Genomic DNA, 20,946 nt, shown 5'->3' with positions numbered 1-20,946 from the left:
TTGTTTTTCAAGTTAATTTTTATTAAAAACTTAAAAAAAAAATCAAAAACAACAAAAATCAAAAACAAAAATGGAATCTCAAAGCATGTCAGCTCATCACGAATTAGATGCCATTATGGGAACCACTTTTCGAATTCCACGACTTTTATCCGCAGAAGGATTTCCAGAATGGAAATATCGGATCGAGAAGTACATCAAAATGAAGGATTTCAAGATATGGCGAAGCATTCTTAGAGGTCCAATCCGCATCACAACCACATTGGAAGATGGAACCATAACTGACAAACTGGTTGAAAATTACACGAACGATGATTTTGAGAGAGTCGAGGAGCAGGAAAAGGCTCTTGCTACACTTACCATGACATTATCTCCGGAAATTGCTCAAGGTTTCCGTGAGTATACATCAGCAAAGGCCTTACGGGAAGCACTGATTGAAGTCTATGAAGGCAATGAAGACATGAAACAGAGTCGCCAAGACATGCTGCGACAGAAATTCAATATGTTTAACCATGTCTTGGGAGAAACACTTGAAAATCAGTTGCAGAGGTTTATCACACTTACCACATAAATGAGCTTTGCCGGTGTTATGGTGACAAGATCAGAGATAAACAAGAAGCTGCTGAACTCTCTACCAAAATCCTGGGACATGAATGTCTCAGTGATCAAAAAGACCAAAGATTTGAACAGGTTGAGTTTAGCTGAAACAATGGCGATCATCAAGGCTTTCGATCTCGATGATAAGCAAAGGGAGATTAATCATGTTAATTCATACTCCACAGCAAATCTTGGGATCCAAACCACCAACAACACTGCTTTCTCAAGCTTTTATACCCCTCAAGCTCCTCCAGTTTTTCATGTTCCACAAGTTCAACCCTATGTGACTCATCAGCCTACCTCATACGTGATCCCTCAAATGCAACACATTCAAGTTCCTCAACCTCACACTTTATCTCAACAAGTTGGTTCTAGTGTTGGTTCATCCACAGCTGCACCCATTCAATCTCATGGAATCAGTTCTCAAGCTTCATCTTTAAAAGAGAAGGAAGAAAATTTGGCCCTCGCCACTGGTTTGGTAAACTGCTATAATGCTTTTGTGGCCGGAGAGCTTTCCCCACAACTGTCTTTTGCTGACCTAGACCAGATCCATCCAGAAGATGTGGAAGAGATGGACATCACCTGGCAAATGGCCATGGCTGTTTTTAGGGCAAAGCAGTTCTCCAAGAAAACTAGGAAAAAGAACTGGAGCGTGAACTCTGACAAGAAAGTGGGGTTCAACAAAGGGAAACTGCGATGTTACAACTGCCATGAGCCTGGACATTTTGCAAGGGAGTGTCCAAAGCCAGACCGAAGAGAGAATTCTGAGCGAACGATGGTGCCGGTGAACAACATCAACAGGGGATCTTCTTCAAGCAATCAGACTGCTAACTTGGCTATGGTGGCCCAATCCTTTGATTGGGAAGATCAAATTCAGGCTCTGAATATTTCAGGACCTGAAAATGCACATCTGGCCCAAATCAAGGATTGTGTGGAGGAAGAAGCAGAGAGAGACCCAGAAGAAGAGATGATGAACCTTCAGTTTGCGTTCATGGTGCAAACCACTCCAGAGCCTGCCAAACCCGAGGTAAGTGAAAATGGTTGCTCTCAATCTTGTATGAAAATTGTTAAATTCTTACGTGAGCAAATTAAATTAATCAAGAGAGAGAACGAGGACCTTAAGTATGAGGGTTACACTCTTAGGAAAAATCAAAAGCCTTTAAAGACACAATTAGAAAATAAAACAAAGGACTTTAAGAAACTGCAAGAGGATTACAGCAACAAATGCGAGAATTATGATCATCTCAAAAGAAAATTTGATGTTGTGACCGCTGAGCTTGACGCATTGAAAAATCGTTTTGAAAATGCTGAATTTAATTTTAAAAAATTCGATGGGTCAAGTGAAATAGTTGCAAAAATGATAGAGGAACAGATGCAGTGGAAGGACATTACTTGTGGAAACCAAAATAAAGTAGGATTAGGATTTGAGAGTGTCCCTCCTCCCTTCAATCATAATTACACTGTTATTCCTCTATCTCAAGAAGAAATTGACAGAGAACCTTTCATGATTTATGGGAAATCAGCTTCTGAACAAGCAACACGGTCTAATGATAAAATTTTGGATACTAACATTTCTACCTCAAGTGCAGATATGTCAGTAGTTTGGGGGGGGGGGGGCAAGAAGCTGAAAAGTCTGAGTCGAATAATTTTGTGTCTAAATTTGGTGTTGAATTTCGTGATGAGTCTGTGTTAAACTCAAACACTAATGTCTTTGTTTCTGGTGGTGTGTTGTTTCAGACTGATAATTTTGAAAATAATGATGTTGTTTCTGATAAAGTTGCCAAATCTGACTCAAATGCTTCTACATCTTCTACGTTTGCTTCACAATCTTGTGCTTGTTCTTGCAAATGTGAAAATGCTAGAAATGTTAATAAACGCAAGAAATCTGACAAGAGCAGTACCATTTCCATTGATAATAAACAAATTTGCTTCAATTGTGGTACTACTGGTCATATTGCCAGAAATTGTTTAAATCGGATGTTTGTGCATTACTTGTCACAAAGAGGAGAGAATGAGTCTAGAGGACGATCTTTAATTAGAAAATCCTCCAGAACTCGCTCTCGAGATGATGACTGGAAATCAATTTCAAACAAGAAAATGGCAGTTTTTCATAAGAACAAACGGGTTTTTAATAAAATCCCAAACAGTTTGCCAAAATCGACCCAAGCTAAGCCCAAGTCGATTTCGTCAACGAGTAGGTCTGGATCTTCAAAATCTTCAAGTAGAAAATCCATATGCTCAAAGCAAACTGAAAAGAAAGTTGTTTCAAAACCTAATTTTCAATGGGTGCCAAAATTAAAATCTGATCAGTCATCATCATCCTCTGTACCTATTGAAAAAGAGAAATCAAAGGAAAAATCTGTGAAAGTAAAGGGTCAACCCATGACTGTAATGACCTGGGTTCCCAAATCTAAATGATTCCGCTCATCGTGCAGGGACAGTTGCGGAGGAATGTCGTCAGACCGTGGTTTGTCGACAGCGGTTGCTCCCGGCACATGACTGGAGATATCTCCCAACTGCGCGGCATTCAGACATTTAATGGGGGATATGTCTCCTTTGCGGGCAGAGAAGGCGGAAAGATAACGCAGAAAGGAACGGTGACGAACAGAGTGCTCAGTTTTGAGAATGTCAATTATGCTCCTGAGCTGAAGCACAGTCTGCTGAGTGTTTCTCAAATCTGCGACAAGGATTACTCAGCACACTTCACCGATAAAGATTGTCTAATCTTAAAGTCAGACATTGTCATCCCGGAGGAGTGGATTCTCGTAAAATCAAAGTGGGATGGGAATGCCTGTATTATCGACATGAACAGCAATGTACCCGATGAAGTTACTTGTCTCTTTTCCAAAGTCTCAGAACAAAACGCAATGCTGTGGCATCGTCGACTCGGCCATGCAAATGCAAAGAATCTGAACCGTCTTGCCAAGAACGAAATGGTCCGCGGTCTACCTGTCAGATATTTTATTACTTTTGAAAAATGTGTTTCCTGTGCTCAAGGCAAACACCATCGGAAACCACATCTGCCAAAGCAGGTCAACTCCATCAGTCAGGTGCTCCAGTTGTTGCACATGGACTTGTTTGGTCCGGTCAACGTTCTCAGCATCAACCGAAATTCGTACTGCCTCGTTGTGATAGACGATTTCTCTCGTTCCACGTGGGTCTTCTTTCTGTCCAACAAAGCTGGGATCGCTGACCTCATCAAGAAGTTCATTGTAATGATCGAGAACCAAACCAACAACTGAGTGAAAGCGCTTCGTACAGACAATGGAACAGAATTTAAGAACGCTGTTCTTTATCATTTTTGCGCTGAGAAAGGGATCGTGCGTCAATTTAGCTCTGTTCGGACGCCACAACAAAACGGTGTTGCTGAGCGGAGGAATCGGACATTACAAGACGCCGCAAGGACGATGCTTTGTGATTCTAAACTTCCAGTTTTCTTTTGGGCGGAGGCGATCAACACAGCTTGTTACGTTCAAAATTGTGTCCTGATCAACAAAGCCCAGATGAAAACCCCGTACGAGATTCTATATGGACACAAGCCATCTGTCAGCCAATTCCGAGTATTTGGTTGCCCTTGCACCCTTCTCCACTTGGAATCCAACCCAAAGTTCAATGCAAAAGCTGATGATTGCTACTTTGTCGGATACGCTGCTCGTACTGCTTACAGGGTATACAACAAGAAGACGAAGCAAATCGTGGAGTCTTTCGATGTTCGCTGGCTTGAAGAGAATGAGACGGACGCTAGGGTGGGTCCTGATTGGCTATTTGACTACACATCACTATTCAAATCTTTTAATGTGTTGACTGATAACCAAACTGGGTCTACCTCTGGCTCGAAGAATATCATTGAAGACGAGGATGAAGAGGTTGTCTACAGACCACCATTGGTTTCTGCTACTGATCCTCCGGTGGAGTCTACTGTTCCAATCGCTTCTCCTGAATCATCAACACAACAACATGCTCCAGATGTTGATGCTACTCCTCTAACTCCGGTCGAAAGAGAGTTCATGAACCAAGATACTTCCGTTGTCACTCAAAATTTGATGGAACTTCTCTTTCCCGAACGAATCGTTGATGAGTTTGTAGAAAATCCACCAAACGAAGCTGGTACATCTACCGTGGATTCTTCAGCACATGACGGAGCTATTAATATCCATAATCTTCCCGTTTCAGTCAATGACATCAATCACGAAATCCCCTCTCACATACAGCGCGATCATCCGATAGAAAACATCATTGGCCAGCTGGGCGACGGAGTTCGAACGAGAAGCCAGAGTGGAGACGTCAACACATGTCTCTATTCTTGCTTTATTTCTCAAATAGAGCCCAAGAACGTCGAAATGGATTTGAATGAGTCCAGCTGGGTGGATGCCATGCATGACGAGCTCAATCAATTCGAAAAGCTCGGGGTTTGGAAGTTGGTGGAGCTGCCTAAAGGCAAGAAATCTCTCGACACCAGATGGGTGTTTCGGAACAAACAAGACGATTCGGGTGTCATTGTCCGTAATAAGGAGAGATTGGTGGTCCGTGGGTTCAGGCAAATTGAGGGTCTTGATTATACATAAGTCTATGTTCCGGTGGCGCGCTTGAGGCTATTCGTATCTTCCTCGCCTATGCTTCCTACATGAACTTCACCGTATATCAAATGGACGTCAAGACGGCTTTCTTGTACGGCAAGGTGAAGGAGGAGATTTATGTTGACCAACCTCCTGGGTTTGTTAACTCAAAACTTCCCAACCATGTCTACAAGTTAGACAAGGCTTTGTATGGGCTGCATCAAGCTCCCAGAGCCTGGTATGCTACCCTCACACAGCACTTGCTCGACCATGGCTATTCCCATGGCACTATCGATCAGACCCTATTCATCAAGCATGTCGGTCCATATCAAATTCTTGTCCAAATATATGTGGACGATATCATTTTCGGGTCGACGTGTCCACAACTATGCAAGGAGTTCGAGGATGTTATGAAAAAGCGGTTCGAGATGAGTTCTTTGGGGGGATGACCACGTTTTTGGGGCTTCAGGTCAAACAATGTTCAGCCGAAATCCTGATTCATCAAGCCAAATGTGTGGACGATATGCTCGAGAAGTTCGGGTTCAGAGACGCTAAACCTGCCTTGACGCCCATGGCGGAGAGACCACTGCTGACTCCTGATCTTGAAGGCGAATCCGTAGATCAAACGTACTACAAATCGATGATTGGATCGCTGATGTATCTGACTGCAAGTCGCCCAGACATTATGTTTGCAGTCTGTCAATGCGCACGCTACCAGGCTAATCCTAAACTGTCTCATCTTATTGTTGTTAAAAGGATTTTTCGGTACCTCAAAGGCAGCCCAAAACTGGGTCTTTGGTATCCGAAAAATTCTGAATTTGATCTGTATGCTTTTGCTGACAGCAATTATGGAGGCTGCGAGCTTGACAGGAAATCGACTTCAGGAGGATGTCAATTTCTCGGAGATAGGTTGGTGTCCTGGCAGTGCAAGAAGCAGAATACTGTCTCGACCTCAACAACAGAAGCAGAATACGTAGCTGCGTCTGCATGTTGTTCTCAAGTCATATGGATCCAATATCAGTTGTTGGATTACGGTTTGAACTTTCAAGAAACCCCTATCTTCTATGATAATGAGGCTGCGATCCAAATTGCTAAAAATCCGGTCCAGCACTCAAAAACCAAGCACATCGACATCAAAGTTCATTTTATCAGAGATTGTTATGAGCGCTCGCTCATTCGGCTAGAACAGGTTCCCACTGCTAATAATGTGGCGGATCTGTTCACCAAGCCGTTTAACAAAGCTCGATTCGATGTGCTGGTAAACTTTTTGAAAATGATTCGCTTTGAGGATTAATTTTTGTTTAGGTTAGTTTAAATTTGCGCATTTTAATTTCATTCTCATCCATGCACAATTTTAGGGGGAGAAATAAACAAAAACCAAACAAAAATTAGAAAATTAAAAATCCAAAAACAATAGAAAATCAGAAAAATCCAAAAACATTAGAAAAACAGAAAAATCAAAAATATTACTGAGAAGTGATGTTATGGGAAGTGATATCAGCTTGTGATAACAGACAATCTGAGTCTGTGTAAAGTACCAAAGCTAAATTGTCTAGGCTCTGTGTTCGATGCGCTGGTAGGCACGAAAAATTTAATGGTCTTGACTAGGTGCAGATGAACTTAAGGAATCTAGAGATTTGACAATTCTGATCTAGATAGTTCTATTTAGCCTAACAATACGACGCTCGGATAGGTTGAGCAGAGAGATATACATGAGAATCCACCAGTCACATTAAAGAACCCGTATCTAGAACTGTGGTTTAACTTTTCCTCGATGTATGGATTATGTCCTTAATTCCGGTATTGACGGAGCGACTGGGGAATTCCGATAAAGTAGGTCTGTAGGAAATTATTTTCTTTCTCTCCTACTGTTAGTCATATGTTGCCTCCTCTGTGTGATCGAAAGATCCAACCTGGACTGCAGCATATGCAACTCTATTTCTCTGCATCTTCTATCTATGCAATTCTTTCTATCTATTAGCCATATGCTGTCTCCTTTGCGTGATTAACAATCCGACCTGGTACACAGCATATGCAACCTTCTACTTCTCAATCCCTCTGAAATTCTAGTCAGTCATATGTTTCACTCTCTGCATGATTGAAAGATCCGACCTGAGTGTACATCATATGCATTCTAAATCTATCCTTTCTATTAATAATTGTCTGCTCACCTAAAGTAAGGAGTATTTCGGAAGTTCTTGATTATTGGGGTATGTCAGGAAGCGGGAAACATGTTCTAGTACATCTAAAATTGAACAATTCTAGATTGTCTGTAGATCTCGCTGCTCAATTTAGGTGGACAAAAATATCCTTGGTCGTCGTCAGATAAATGGTCCTTAGGTATTTTTTATCTAGTAACTTAGGATCAATCTGTCCTGTCACTGATAGCATTCCTAAAATTTGTCACAATTTTTCGTGTTTAAGTGGATCACAATACCGGCGATCGACCAGATTTATTCATGAAAGGAGAGGTACTGATAAATGGAAAATGATTGTCTAACAACTTTGATCCCATAGCACAAAAAATTAATCAATTTCAAGATAGAGGACTAAAATGAGTTTGAATTAAAAATTTTGGTATTTTTATTTTATTTTATTTTATTTTCATTTTTTAAGATTGATAAATTTTAGAAAATGTTTTTTATTTTATTATTTTTATTTTTATTTTTATTCTTTGAATTTTTAGGATTTGTAAAATCTAGAAAATTTTATTTTATTTTATTTTATTTGAAATTAATCCTCCAAGAGTTTTATTTTTAAATGGTTTTGGGTATCGGGCCTCACATATTTTCGGGTGCAGCCCACCGGAAATGGTCCAGGTATATAAGGGAAAGGGGACATCGAAATCGGTTCCTTCCCTCATTTCATTCACTCTGACCGAAAACCTCTAAAAATTCTCTCAAATCTCGAAATTTTTTCTGTGATTTTTCGTTCAATCGACCCCATAATCTTACAGGTATGAAGATTCCGACCATGCCTATGTGTTTATTTCCATGAATCGACCAAGAAATCGAGGCTAAATCGTGAAAAAGGGGACTGTCGGAGCTTTCGGTCAAGCCGAGCGGTTTTCGGTTCACCGGCTAACCGGCTTTCGGTCAAGCCGAGTCGTTTTTGGTCAAACCGGCTTAGACGGCTTTCGGTCGAAGCTGTGTTCGGTCAAATCGGCTCACTTAAGCCATTTTCGGTTCCCTAATTAGCTTTCGGTCAACATGTGTTCGGTCCTAGGGTTTTCGGTCTAACTGTCTTGACCGAGAACCAAATTTTTGACAAATGAAATTTATTTTAAATGGCCAAAATAAATGGAATTAATTGAGAAAATAATTTTTAATTTGTTATTATCAAATGTTTTCTCACTTGGCTAGGGTTTATGCAGGTTAAAATGGCAAGTCTCAAAGTTGCAGACAGTCACAACGTGTCCATTCTTCTTGATGATCCTCCAGTAGCACACAACGAGTTCAAATCAATGATGTACATGCTAAGGGAATGCTGCATCTCAACTGCACTGACCTGGAACCCCATCATTTATCTGAACCTGATCAATGAATTCTGGAAGTCGGTTAACACTAAGAAAGGAGAAGATGGCTCGGTAATCATCGAATCTACTGTCAAAGGATGCAAAGTTGTTATCTCTGAGCAATTCATCAGAGATGTTTTAAAGATTGATGACAAAGCTGCTTACCCGACTGACATCGGTCTGAGAATTGTTGATGAGTATCTTGAGAAAATGGGATATGAAGGTGACTTCCCACGCACTTTGAAAAAGTTGTTACCTCCTTACTGGAGGTCTCTAGCTCACGTATTCGTTAACTGCATTTCTGGAAGGAAGGGTGGTTCAGATGAGACATCTTCAAGGAATACTCAGGCAATTGTTGCTCTGGCTGTGGGGATTGACTTTAATTTTTCAAAGTTCATTTTGGAGGAAATGGTTACAAATGCCAACAAGAAGTCAAAAGATCAATTTCTACTGTACCCAAGATTCATTCAAATCTTTATCAACAAGCAATACCCTGAGTTGGTCAAGACATGAGAGATACTAGACATGAAAGCATTTGGTCCCAACACTATAAGCCTCATCAAGCAAAATCGAAAAGGGAAAATCATGTTTCAGGGAAAGTATCCACTCGTGAAATTTGGAAAGTTTATGGAACTGGCCGACTCATCAGAATCTCATGGGTCCCCGGAACAAGAGTCTACAGATCAAGCATCGTCAGATCATGCAAATGTAAATGATGATGTCATCACCGTTTCATACCATGAGATTGAAGATGTTGCTCCGTCCACCATTGTTGCTGAAGAGCATGAGCTTGAGAATGTGACAGTTCAAAATGATTTCAGTGAAGGAGGAGAAAATGATGATTATGAGGATCTTGACCTATCCGGTTACGACAAAGATGATGTAGCGGTGAATTGTGGTGTGAATGAGAATCTTTTGTCAAACGAAGACCTTGATGACTTCTTTGACTGCATCCATGATGGTGCTAATCAAACACCGGAAATAAGGGAGAAAGCTAATGCTCAAGAGACTGTGCCTCCGTCTACCGTTCAGATGGTTGATTCATCAATTCCTATGGACACATCATCAGGGATTCCTCCCCTTGACAATGTTGTTCCGACAACCGAGCCTATTGTAAGTGATTCCCTGACAACTCTGACCTCCCAGCCTCCTTTGAAGAGACGCAGAATTGATCCAAGGATGGGAGTACTTTTTCCTGACCTGACTCAAACTACCGTGACTCCTCCATCTTCAACATTTGCCCCATCCTCATTTGTACCCACTCAAGAAGATCCCAGCTCAATCCATGAAGTTGGTGGTTCGTCTGCTGGCCAGGGATCATCCCCTCCAAGGTCATATCATGATGTTGCATCTGAGAGGCTAACTATGCATATGGCCCAACAATTAAGTCCAACTCATTCCTCTCGCGGAAAAGGAATATCTTTTGAGGAATGTTTGTCTGGAGATGATGATTCCTTGGTGCCTGAGCTGAGAAAAGAGATTGGTGTGCTAAACCAAAAGCTTATTGAGAAAGACCTTGTGATCAGTCAGCATTCGTCCCGAATTGCTGATCTTGAGGCCTCCAATGCGCAACTCATTATTCGTATTGATGATCTTGAGGCAGATAAGTCACTGAAGACTGAGAAACTTTCAACTCTTGAGACTCACCTTGGTGCTCTGTCAGCATGCTACTTTGACATGAAACAAAAACTGACAGAGGAACTTGGTGACAAATTCAAGTCCTCAGTGGAAATCCTTCGAGTTGACCCTCCATCTGGAACCCATCCTGGTGACTCCTCCTCATCCAAGAAAACTATGATCTATGATAAATTTCCCACAGAACCTGTCCAAGCTCCTCATATAATAGCCATCAAGAAGGCAAAGCTGAATGAATCCTCCAAGAAACCGCAAATCATGTTCAAGAGAAGTTCAGATGACAATGCGCCTCCAGGTCAACCAAAAATCACTCGTACTGATCTTGAAAAGAAGAAATTTGTTCATTGTTATGGTGACCGATCTGGAATCAGATCATGGGGATTCCACGACCGTTTGAACATGTGGGTCGTGAGATGGAAGAGCAATAATGTTGAATACTACAAGAATGTTCATGATTTCGAATCTTGGACAAGAGTTGATCTCATTGAACTTGTTAACGCTCCGTTTGCGAATCCGTCAGGCAATCCTCAAGCAACTCAATTCAGGTTATTTCTGGAAAATCAGACAAAGAAGGGATTTCCTACTATGAAGACTGCCAATTCTATTATCAAGCTATACCCAAACGTTATCGATCCAAAGACAAACAAACCTTTCAGAACTGTAATGTGGCCTCCCACTAACCAAGTGAGGCAAGTTCCTGTGCTACAAAACTTCGGAGACAGGTCACTTGAAAACATGCTCTACTAGATTTATGATGAAACAACAGCTACCGCTATCATCAAACTTCCAAATGACAGTCTTCGTCTCTATGACAAAAATGACCTGCTTCAGTTTGGAAAGTGGGATACCCATCACTTGTCTATGTTTCAAATTAAAGTCGCTGAGGAGATTTTTGAGCCTGTTGCAAAGGAGTTAACTTCGATGGTGGCAGAAATCATCCAAAAGGGAATGTGGAGTGGATCGATGGAGGGGACCGATGTGATGCTGGTTGATAAAGACTAACTCATGCTAGCCGCAAACCAAGGGGGAGATTGAAGGGCCAATATATTTGGTTTGGGCTAGGCAACAATGTATGGATGATTTAGAGCATTTATGTTTGTAATTTGGAGTCTTATTGTGTAGTTTGTCGTTTTCGGTCTAGGAAGGTTTTCGGTCAAGGTGTGACCGAAAACCTGTTTTTGGTCAATGTCTATTGGTATAAATAGTCTTGTCAGGTTGTCAGTAGAAGGTTGTTGATCCGTAGTCGTTCAGTGTGTTTTCGGTACCGAGATGTATCCGACAATTTCCGTGTGTTATTGTATGCAAGCTCGGTTTCATCTAATCTTCTACTTGATTTCTTCTTTGTTTTCTTGTGCTTGATTGATCATTGGTATAGATCCTTCCATCAAGGACCTTACAATGATAGTTCAAAGATTACAAAAAATTGGCTGAAATATTTGATTCAAGCATTTTAGCAAACAATTGGCGGGCAAAATCGGATGCTCATATCTTTATACTCCATTTGATGAAACATACAACATATGTAATTAATAAATACATCAATGTGACTAAATTTACAATAAAAGAGTGTATACCTTCAAATACTAACGAGTAATTTGAGATTCCATGCCATAAAATCGAGATTCCATTATGACAAAATTAGAACTTGATCTTCCATTCTGGCAGAATTGCTGTCAGATACACCCATAATCAAAAATTTGTGGTAATTATCCAATCATAAGAATCAAAATTGAAAAAGGAGAGAGAGGTATAAAGGACTTATAGAAACGAATTCTTTCCTGAAATTTGCTAATTTCACCATCATCGGCTGACATGGATTTCCATATCCACTATTTTAATCAAGCCAAGAGAGAGGCAGAGGGAGAAATAACCCAAATGGTTCCTTGCGATTGGTTATGATTTTCAATTCAAAATCGGGTTATGCTGAATGGAGGTGTTGAATTTGGTGCCACAGAAGGAGGATTGAGATGAAGGGAGGAGTGAGACAGAAGGCTGCATCTTGAGGTTATGTGTGACAACCCATAAATTTCTATCTTGTAAGTCAATCCAATCAACCAAAAGTCAGACTGGTTTCTATTGCCTTTTTTCATTGTTAAGGGTAATTCTAATGAGTTCTAAGCCTAGTACACTTAAGGATTGAGTGTTTTGAAGTATTAGCTCGAGATCAGAAGGTTGCACCCGAACCAGAAAATCCAACACATGAGGTTCACGGCCGTAAACCCTGTTCACGGCCGTGAACACTCTTCTGGCCGTGAACCACCCTCCATAAATAAGAGATTGCTTCATTTTCTCTTCATTTATCCAATATCCAGCCATGAACTATCCATTATCTCTCAAGTATCATCATGTGAAGGCTCACTTTTCACTCCAAAACATAAGCATCTCATCTCTATTCTTGTTCATGCTTAGAAAACCATTTGTTCTAGCCTTGATTCACCACCTTTCATCATCATCTTCAAGATCTTCAAGGGTTTACGGCCGTAAACCCTTCATAAGGGCCGTAAACCCTTCATAGGATCTTGGGCCGTAAACCCTCCCAAGGCCACGAACTCCAAGAGTTTGGTCGTGAACTCCTTGTGATCAATCACATGTGATTCTAACACTCCATTGAGAGTGTTTCCTAGTTCCTAAGGTTGTTTCCTTACAAGTTAGTGGATTATAAACACTCATTACATGCCTATATATGCCATTATATGTCATTTAGGACTCGTTTGTGTCTCGGGAATTCATTCGTGGAACTTCTCATCCTTACACGAATCTCCAATTGAATCACCCACATAAGGTGAGTTCATACCCCTATAATCAGTCTTTTAAATGTTTTAAATGCTTTTAGGGGGGGGGGATACAAGTTGAACACAATGTTATTGTGTTAATGTTTAACTGTGATAACCATCACATTAAAGGATCTCTTATGCTTTTGTAAGTGATCAAAACAATTCAAAAAGTCTTTTTAAAAGATATTAGTTTGTTGTTTGTAAAACTTCATTCTTAAAGTACATGATTAACTCAGTAGGTAATTGAGTCTCTTCTATAGGCCAGTAACAGTTCAAAACAAGCATACTAGTAAACTATAATAGGTATAGTTTAGGGGTTCAGTTCATACTATAACTAGAACAGAAGGAACATACTACACTAGAACAGAAGGAACATACTATACACTAGAACAGGAAGGAACATACATACTATAACTATATACAAGATAACATTAATGTGAGCCACTACTTCATGGCATGGCAATATACTGTTGTGTCACGTTTTGTAACCAGAGTCTCCTAGAGGGAGAGCATGAGTTTGTGTATAGATCAATACGAGATTGACCATCCTGCACCTTGCTGCTAGCTACAGTGGGACCTGCAGGTCTACGGGTGACAAATGTCATACCATTTCGACATCTTTTGATTGTCGTGTTTTATACTAGTCAATCGAGTATGGTTATAACCTCATCACATTTTACCTTAATTAAACTTATTAGTTTTAAGGTAGTTAGTACATCAGTAGTTATTTTATACAATACTACAGTAAACTAAACTATTTTCTAGTAAATATAGTTATAAACTAGGGAAAACATACATTCTTACAAGAGGACAAACAAACAAAACAGTTGGGTCTTAGTACATTCAGTTAGAAGGGGGCCTATAATGCTAACTTTATGATTCCTTGATGGATACTCTAGGGGTATATATTAATCAGATCTGACAGGTAGTAGGATGTGTGCTTTCTGCTTCATTTCTTGTTCCTTGTTTGGTTGTGGGCTTGGAGCAGATACACACAGTCTACTATCTATTCGATCGTGATGTATATATATCCTGTATACACCAAGTAATCATAGGGAGTAACAGGTATGGGTCACGTCATAGCATACAAATTCAGTATACCGTTTTCTAATACAAAAACATACTTTTCCGATAGTTCATTAAGTAAGAGAACTAGAAACTTATTTGTAAAAGGTTTAATTCGTTTTATTAAACCAGTAAACTTAAAAGACCTTTAGTGGTTAATTCTATAATACCTTAGTTTATACATCAGGGTTATATATAATTAATATTCGATAGGCAGTTGGATGTGTGCTTTCCGCCTTACTTCCTGTTCCTTGTTTGATTGTAGGCTTAGGGCAGATTCACCCATTTAACTGTCCGTTCGATATTAGATTATATATAGCTAGTATAAACTAAGTGATTATAGAAGGAACTATTGTGGTTACCATTTTTACTAAAGGAAATATATGATTTTCTTAAAGAATGTTTTCATCAAATATAAAGGAATTATTACAGTTAACTCCGTGAGTACCAAATGAATACGCCAGGGTTATATACAATGAAGATCTAACAAACAATGGGATGTGTGACTTCCGCGTCATTTCCTGTTCCTTGTTTGGTTGTGGGCTTAGGGCAGATTCACACAATCGATTGTCTGTTTACTCTGGGTTTTATCTAACTTGTATCCATTTAGTACTCATAGAAGGGATTGTAGAGCCATTTTTACTTATCTTTCATCATATCAGAAAATATAGGATTTTCTGGAGGAACAGGCGAACTTTTCTAAAAGAACTTACAGTTTACTTTTCATCACTAAAATACTTATGAACTCACCAGCTTAAATGCTTATCTACTCTTTCAAAATAACATGTATTCTCAGGAAACTAGTAGACAGGTACGCGCACTGGGATTTAGAAGATGGAGCATATAGCTTCATGTCTTGTTTTGTTATTTACTTTGGAGTCAATCTTTTGTGAATCTAATACTTTGTAAACACTTTAATATTATGCAATGGTTGTTTGTTACTTTTATTACTATGATACATGTGTTGTGATACTAAGCATGACGTCCTCCGCCCCCGAACGTTTCTGTCGTTCCGGTTTGGGGGTGTGACATTATGTTGCACCGTTGCAACACCACCCACCATGGAGAAGCTGGTGAAGACGAAGATGAGAGCGGGGGATTGTACCTAATGAAGAAGAAGAAAAAGAGTAGTCTGGTTTGCGACTCAAATCCTGTGTCATTGTTTGTGAGTCTCATTTTTTCGGGGAAGAAGATAAGACGAAATGACCCCACAGTCGTTCCTTCGTTTTGATATGAAATTAGGGCTTCTACCTTCGCCGCCTTCGTTGCCTTCCAATTTCTATAATAAATATATTAATTATCTACCATAGTTAAATAGGCAAAGATTACTATAATACCCTCAAATGATTTATTTAATTATTTATTTTTTCCTAAATTCCTATTGGTGCATTCATGCACACAATAGTTGTAGTAAACATTTTAACCTAGCTCTCTCTCTCTCTCTCTATATATATATATATATATATATATATATATATATATATATATATATATATATATATATATATATATATATATATATATCTTGAAAGTTCAAACAATTCCTTGCCATTCTTCACAATTCGAAATACGAAGAAGGATGTCGCAATCATATTATGAATTTGAGAATGCAATTAACACAACCAATATCCATATCGATCTTTATCAGATCTTTTAGATTTGTCAACGAAAGTATAACCATTCTCATGAATTAAAGCGAAACCTTTGCCACCTAGATTTTACATTGTATATGCTACTATACATGTGAATCTATTATTTCCAACCTACAATCATAAGACAAGGTTTAAGGCAAAACCAAATTCAAATTTTGCTTTTCCTTCATGGACTGAACTTCGCTATTCTAAATTCCTTGCCCTCTGGTAGCTCAAGGGCCTACCAGTGCTTCCATGTTGTTATCAAGCCACCCATATTGATCAATTCACTTTTACCGACCAACGCGCTCTGCTTTTGTAGTTAAATGAAAAACATAGAACTCATAAGCATTACCAACTCAACTAGAAGTACACAGAAATAAGAATGTGTCAACCAGCCACGATAGGTTATCAACATCAGGTCGCATACTAGTGATAACTAAAAAGTTTATTGTCGGTCGACTCTTGAAACTCTCAAGATCAATATAACTCCCACTAACTTATTGACACATGGGATTTTATCTAAAGGAACATTCCTTTACGAGCTAAAACAAATATTCAAAAGTTCGTGTGGATTCCCGAAAAGAAAACACTTCATAAAACAGGTCTTAGTTTATCGGTTGTTTCTCGATAACGAAAACATCACATGTAACATCCCAAAAATACGTTCCAAAAATTTCATTTTTGATTATTAGTAAAACCATAGTTATCAAATCATCACATTAAATCATAAGTTATTGTATTCCAAAACATCATAAACATCTGTCAAATATATCAGAGTAAAAACATCCCAGGCTAAAATCATGGTGTGTACATTGCAGTCATTCCGAGCTCTTCCCCTTGCTATCGGAAGTACCTAAAACCAAAACTGAAAACTGTAAACACGAAGCTTAGTGAGTCTCCCCAAACTACCACATACCATACACATAGTCACATAATCACATAATAACATATCATCGACCCCGCCCGCTACATCAGGTCCCGCTCGGCATCGGACAAGTCCGACATCGGGCCCCGCCCAGCATCGGACCGAGATCCGGCATTGGGACTCGCACGACATCAAGCAAAAATTGGTATACATATAAACATAGCAACAAATACACATGAATAATCACATAACATAAACATATAAACATTCCTCGGGCCCTGCCCGACATCGGACCGAAATCCGGAAACATACTAACATTCCTCGGTCATTGCCCGGCATCGGACTGTAATCCGGAAACATACAAACACAGACACATGCAAGAATAACGAAGACATCAAGCATACAAACATTCCTCGGGCAACGCCCGACATCAGACCGTAGTCCAAAAAGCATAAAAACATTCATCGGGCACCGACCGAAATCAGATAAAATCCGGAAACCTATAATCATACATACGGGCCGGCCTTGGTGCCTTAGACCTGTTCTTATTGGAAGAAACTCACCTCAAATGTTGAATGATTTCTGAAAGGTCTCGGTCCCGGAATCAGCTCTCCACACTCCCTGAATCAAAACAACCCCTTAGATACCATTTATCCCCATACCCCCTTTTTGGGTCAACTGTGGTCAAAGTCAAAGTCAACGCTCCAAGTGGACTCAACTCGTCGAGTTTATCCTTCAACTCATCGAGTTTATCCTTCAACTCGTTGAGTTCTTTTGAATCACAGAATCGTGATTTCGCTATTCAACTCGTCGAGTCCATCTTTGAACTCGTCGAGTTCTTTCTTTCAACAGAATCGGGACACTTCACTTCAACTCGTCAAGTCCATCATTGAACTCGTCAAGTTCCTCAGTCTGCTAGCCCCTTCTTAACTCATTAAACCATTCTCCTTCAAATCTGAATCCTAAACTTCAGATCTCGACTGAAAATGCCTCTGGAAGGGTAAAGTTTCCAACTTTACCCCTCGACGCCTTTCCTAAATGGATTAAGCTCAAACCATTACCTAAAAAGGACAAGGTCTTAATCCTAACACCATCAAAACTAAGAGATAGACCCTAAGATAGAAAGGCCAAAATAAAAACTTAGAGGTTGCATGAGACTCCCATGGCCATAAAGTTGGCACCTTTGTGACATGAAAACGCCTCAAAACCTTAAATCTGAAGTGTAAATCCATTTGGGACGTCCAAATCCCAAAACCGTGTCATTTGGACCAAACTAAGCAAAATCACCCCAAAAGGAGATCTAAATAACTACAAAGCAAGGTTCAAGCTTTATACCAACAAAATGGCGTGGATGGAACAAGGGTTCTGGATTTGTAAACTCCTCCTTGTGTACTCAAGCTTCACCTTCTTCCAATAGCTTCAAAACACACACTAAATCACTTGAAATAGCTTACAAACACTCACAATAGCATTAGGGTTTCGAGATTTAGGTTTTGGGACTTAGAGGCTGGAAATGAGGGTAAAAGAGAAGGTTTAAGACGTTTAAATAGGGTGCAAACCCCAAAAATTATGGTTTCATATCTGCCAGCCTACTCCTCGAGTTGAGGCCTCTCAACTCGTCGAGTAGGTTACTTAAATCACGCCCCATATGATCTTTACTCGACGAGTTTGGGGCTTCCAACTCGTCGAGTTGCTCTTATAACTTGAATAATTAATAGATTAAATATGTACCAGGAACCAGGCATTACACCACAACTCCAATTCTATATGTGCTAGAATAATAATAATAAATACTCTACATATTTTGAGGTGTTTTCAACCTTCTTAGTTTGAAAATAGTTTTAAGATACGATTTGTAGTTACTAGAGTATGACTCTAAAACTTGATTGGAACAAAGTATGATTGATCTCTTGATCGAACTATTTCCAACAATATTTGATTCCTATTCTTAGTCATACATGTGCACTAAGATGTTCTTCGAGGATCAACTGTGATATAAATTCATAATTACTATGATGATCATAAAACATGATACTAAAGTACTCTCCTTTCCTTTCAGATCGGAGAAACTTTTATCTTTCTGCCTAATAGATTCTTCTTATTCGTTCTTCTACTCTTTGAATCTTTTCAAGGTATTAGAATTATTCTTAATCTCATAAACACAACCATATTTCACGAAGCATCAGTAAATCATAATGAATAGAGTTATCATCCTTTGTAAATGTTGTGTGGGTTTAGATTCTCCTGTGTATGTGGATATCAGTGGTTGGGATCAAGTAGTAGAGTTCAAGCGGGTTTGGGTATCAAAGGACTATGAAGTTGTCAGATTCTAGCATATTGCAAGTGGGGGAGACTGGAATCTCGCAACAAGAAGACCTTGTGCCAAGGTTCGGTTCTCAGTCGAATTTCTCCAAGCTCACGACTTTTTTGCAACTGTTGAATCTTCTGGTTTCACGTCAAGATCATCGTTAGCTGTTGGATTACCCTTCAATTCATGTTAGTGTTGGTTGTGGCATCATATGTAGGGCATGCTTGTTCTTTAGACTCTAGGTGTTAGGAACCCATTTGAGGGATGTGATGATGGATTCCTTGTTTGTTCTTGTTTGATTGGGGCTTAGAGGTCTAAGTCACAACCCGCATACCTGGTAATGTCATTTAAGGCTTGTTGGGATCGAGTGTTGTCATCAGTTAGTGGATCGGAGGTAAGCCCAAGTGTTGTTATCGGTTAGTGGATCAGGGGTAAGCCCGAATGTTGTTATCGGTTAGTGGATCGGGGGTAATCCCGAGTGTTGTTGACAATTAGTGGATCAAGGGTAAGCCTGGGTGTTATTAGGAGATAGCTAAGTGGGGCTGTCGGAGCCAAGTAGGAGCGTGACCTAGTTTGGTATGTGACCAGTTGGTTCTCGTCGCGATGATGCACCTATGTGCGTGATTAGCATGACGGCTTTTGGCCAATATGGTTTAGAGCCGATCAAATATGCAGTTTTGGTTAGTTTGGCTGATGTGAGGGGTTGCATCATGAAATGGAAGCGAGAGCTGATTTCGAGGGCGAAATCTAATTTAAGTGGGGGAGAATTGTAACATCCTCTTTCCTGCCATTTTTGGGCCATGGGCCGGAAGTCGATTGTGTAAGGCTTTGGGCCTTAAGGAGTCAAAGTTTAGTCCTCATGGAAGGATGTAATGTTAGTTAATATATTTAACCCTTGAATTGTGTTTTGGGCAGATGTGACAACCGAATTTTCTATCTTGTACAACCATACAATTCAATCAAAGTCAGACTAGTTTCTGCTATCTTTTAGCCCTGTTAAGGATCTATTTGAGAGTTTATGAGCCTAGTGTAATGTATGAATGGATGCTAGGATTAGTTAGCTTGAGATCGGGAGGATAAATTCAAACCGGAAAATCACTCACAAGGTGTTCACGGCTGCAAACTAGGTTCACGGCCGTGAACCACCTCCTATATATATTAGAGTGACCTCTTTTTCTTCTCATTTCTCCTCCTCCCAACCGTGAACACATTCATTCTCTCTCAAAAAGCTTCAACCGTGAACACTCTAAAGCCTAAAAAACGTAAGTGTTTCATCCTTAATCGTGTCATACTTGAAAGGCTACTAGATCCTATCCTTGATTTGTCAAGTTTCATCATCATCTTCATGAGCTTGAAGGGATCACGGTCGTGAACCCTTCATAGATTCATAAGGGTCGTGAACACCTCGTGAGGCCGTGAACTCCTTAAGGCCGCAATCCCATCCATGGGTGGCCGTAAACCCCTTCCAAGCTTCCATTTGTGAGCCTAACACTTCATTTAGGGTGTTTCCTACAATCTTAGGTGGTTTCCTATACTTGTTAGTAGTTATAACCACTAATTGAATGCACATATATGTGAATATATGCCTGATAGGATCCAACTGTGCTTCGGAACTTCAATTGTAAACTCAAGCATCCTATATCTATCTCACCTTCCAGATCACTCACTTCAGGTGAGTTCATACCCCTATAATTAATCTTTTAAATGTTTTAAATGCTTTTAAGGTGGGAATACAAGTTGAACACAATGATAATTGTGTAAATGTTATTTGTGATAAACATCATTTTAAAGGATTGCTTATGTGTTTATAAGTGATCAAATCATTTCTAAAACTCTTTTAAAGTTATGTTACTTTATTGTTTATAAAACTATGTTTTAAAGTACAATCATAAATCAGTAGATAATCGAGTCTTTTCTACAAATCAGATACAGTTCAAGTAAACATACTAGTAAACTATAATAGGTATAGTTTAGGGGTTCAGTTCATACTATAACTAGTAC

This window comes from Lactuca virosa, chromosome 5 (genome assembly GCF_052849685.1).
Source record: "Lactuca virosa cultivar CGN04683 chromosome 5, Lactuca_virosa_CGN04683_v6, whole genome shotgun sequence".
Classification (NCBI taxonomy): domain Eukaryota; kingdom Viridiplantae; phylum Streptophyta; class Magnoliopsida; order Asterales; family Asteraceae; genus Lactuca; species Lactuca virosa.
This window is presented reverse-complemented; position numbering follows the sequence as displayed.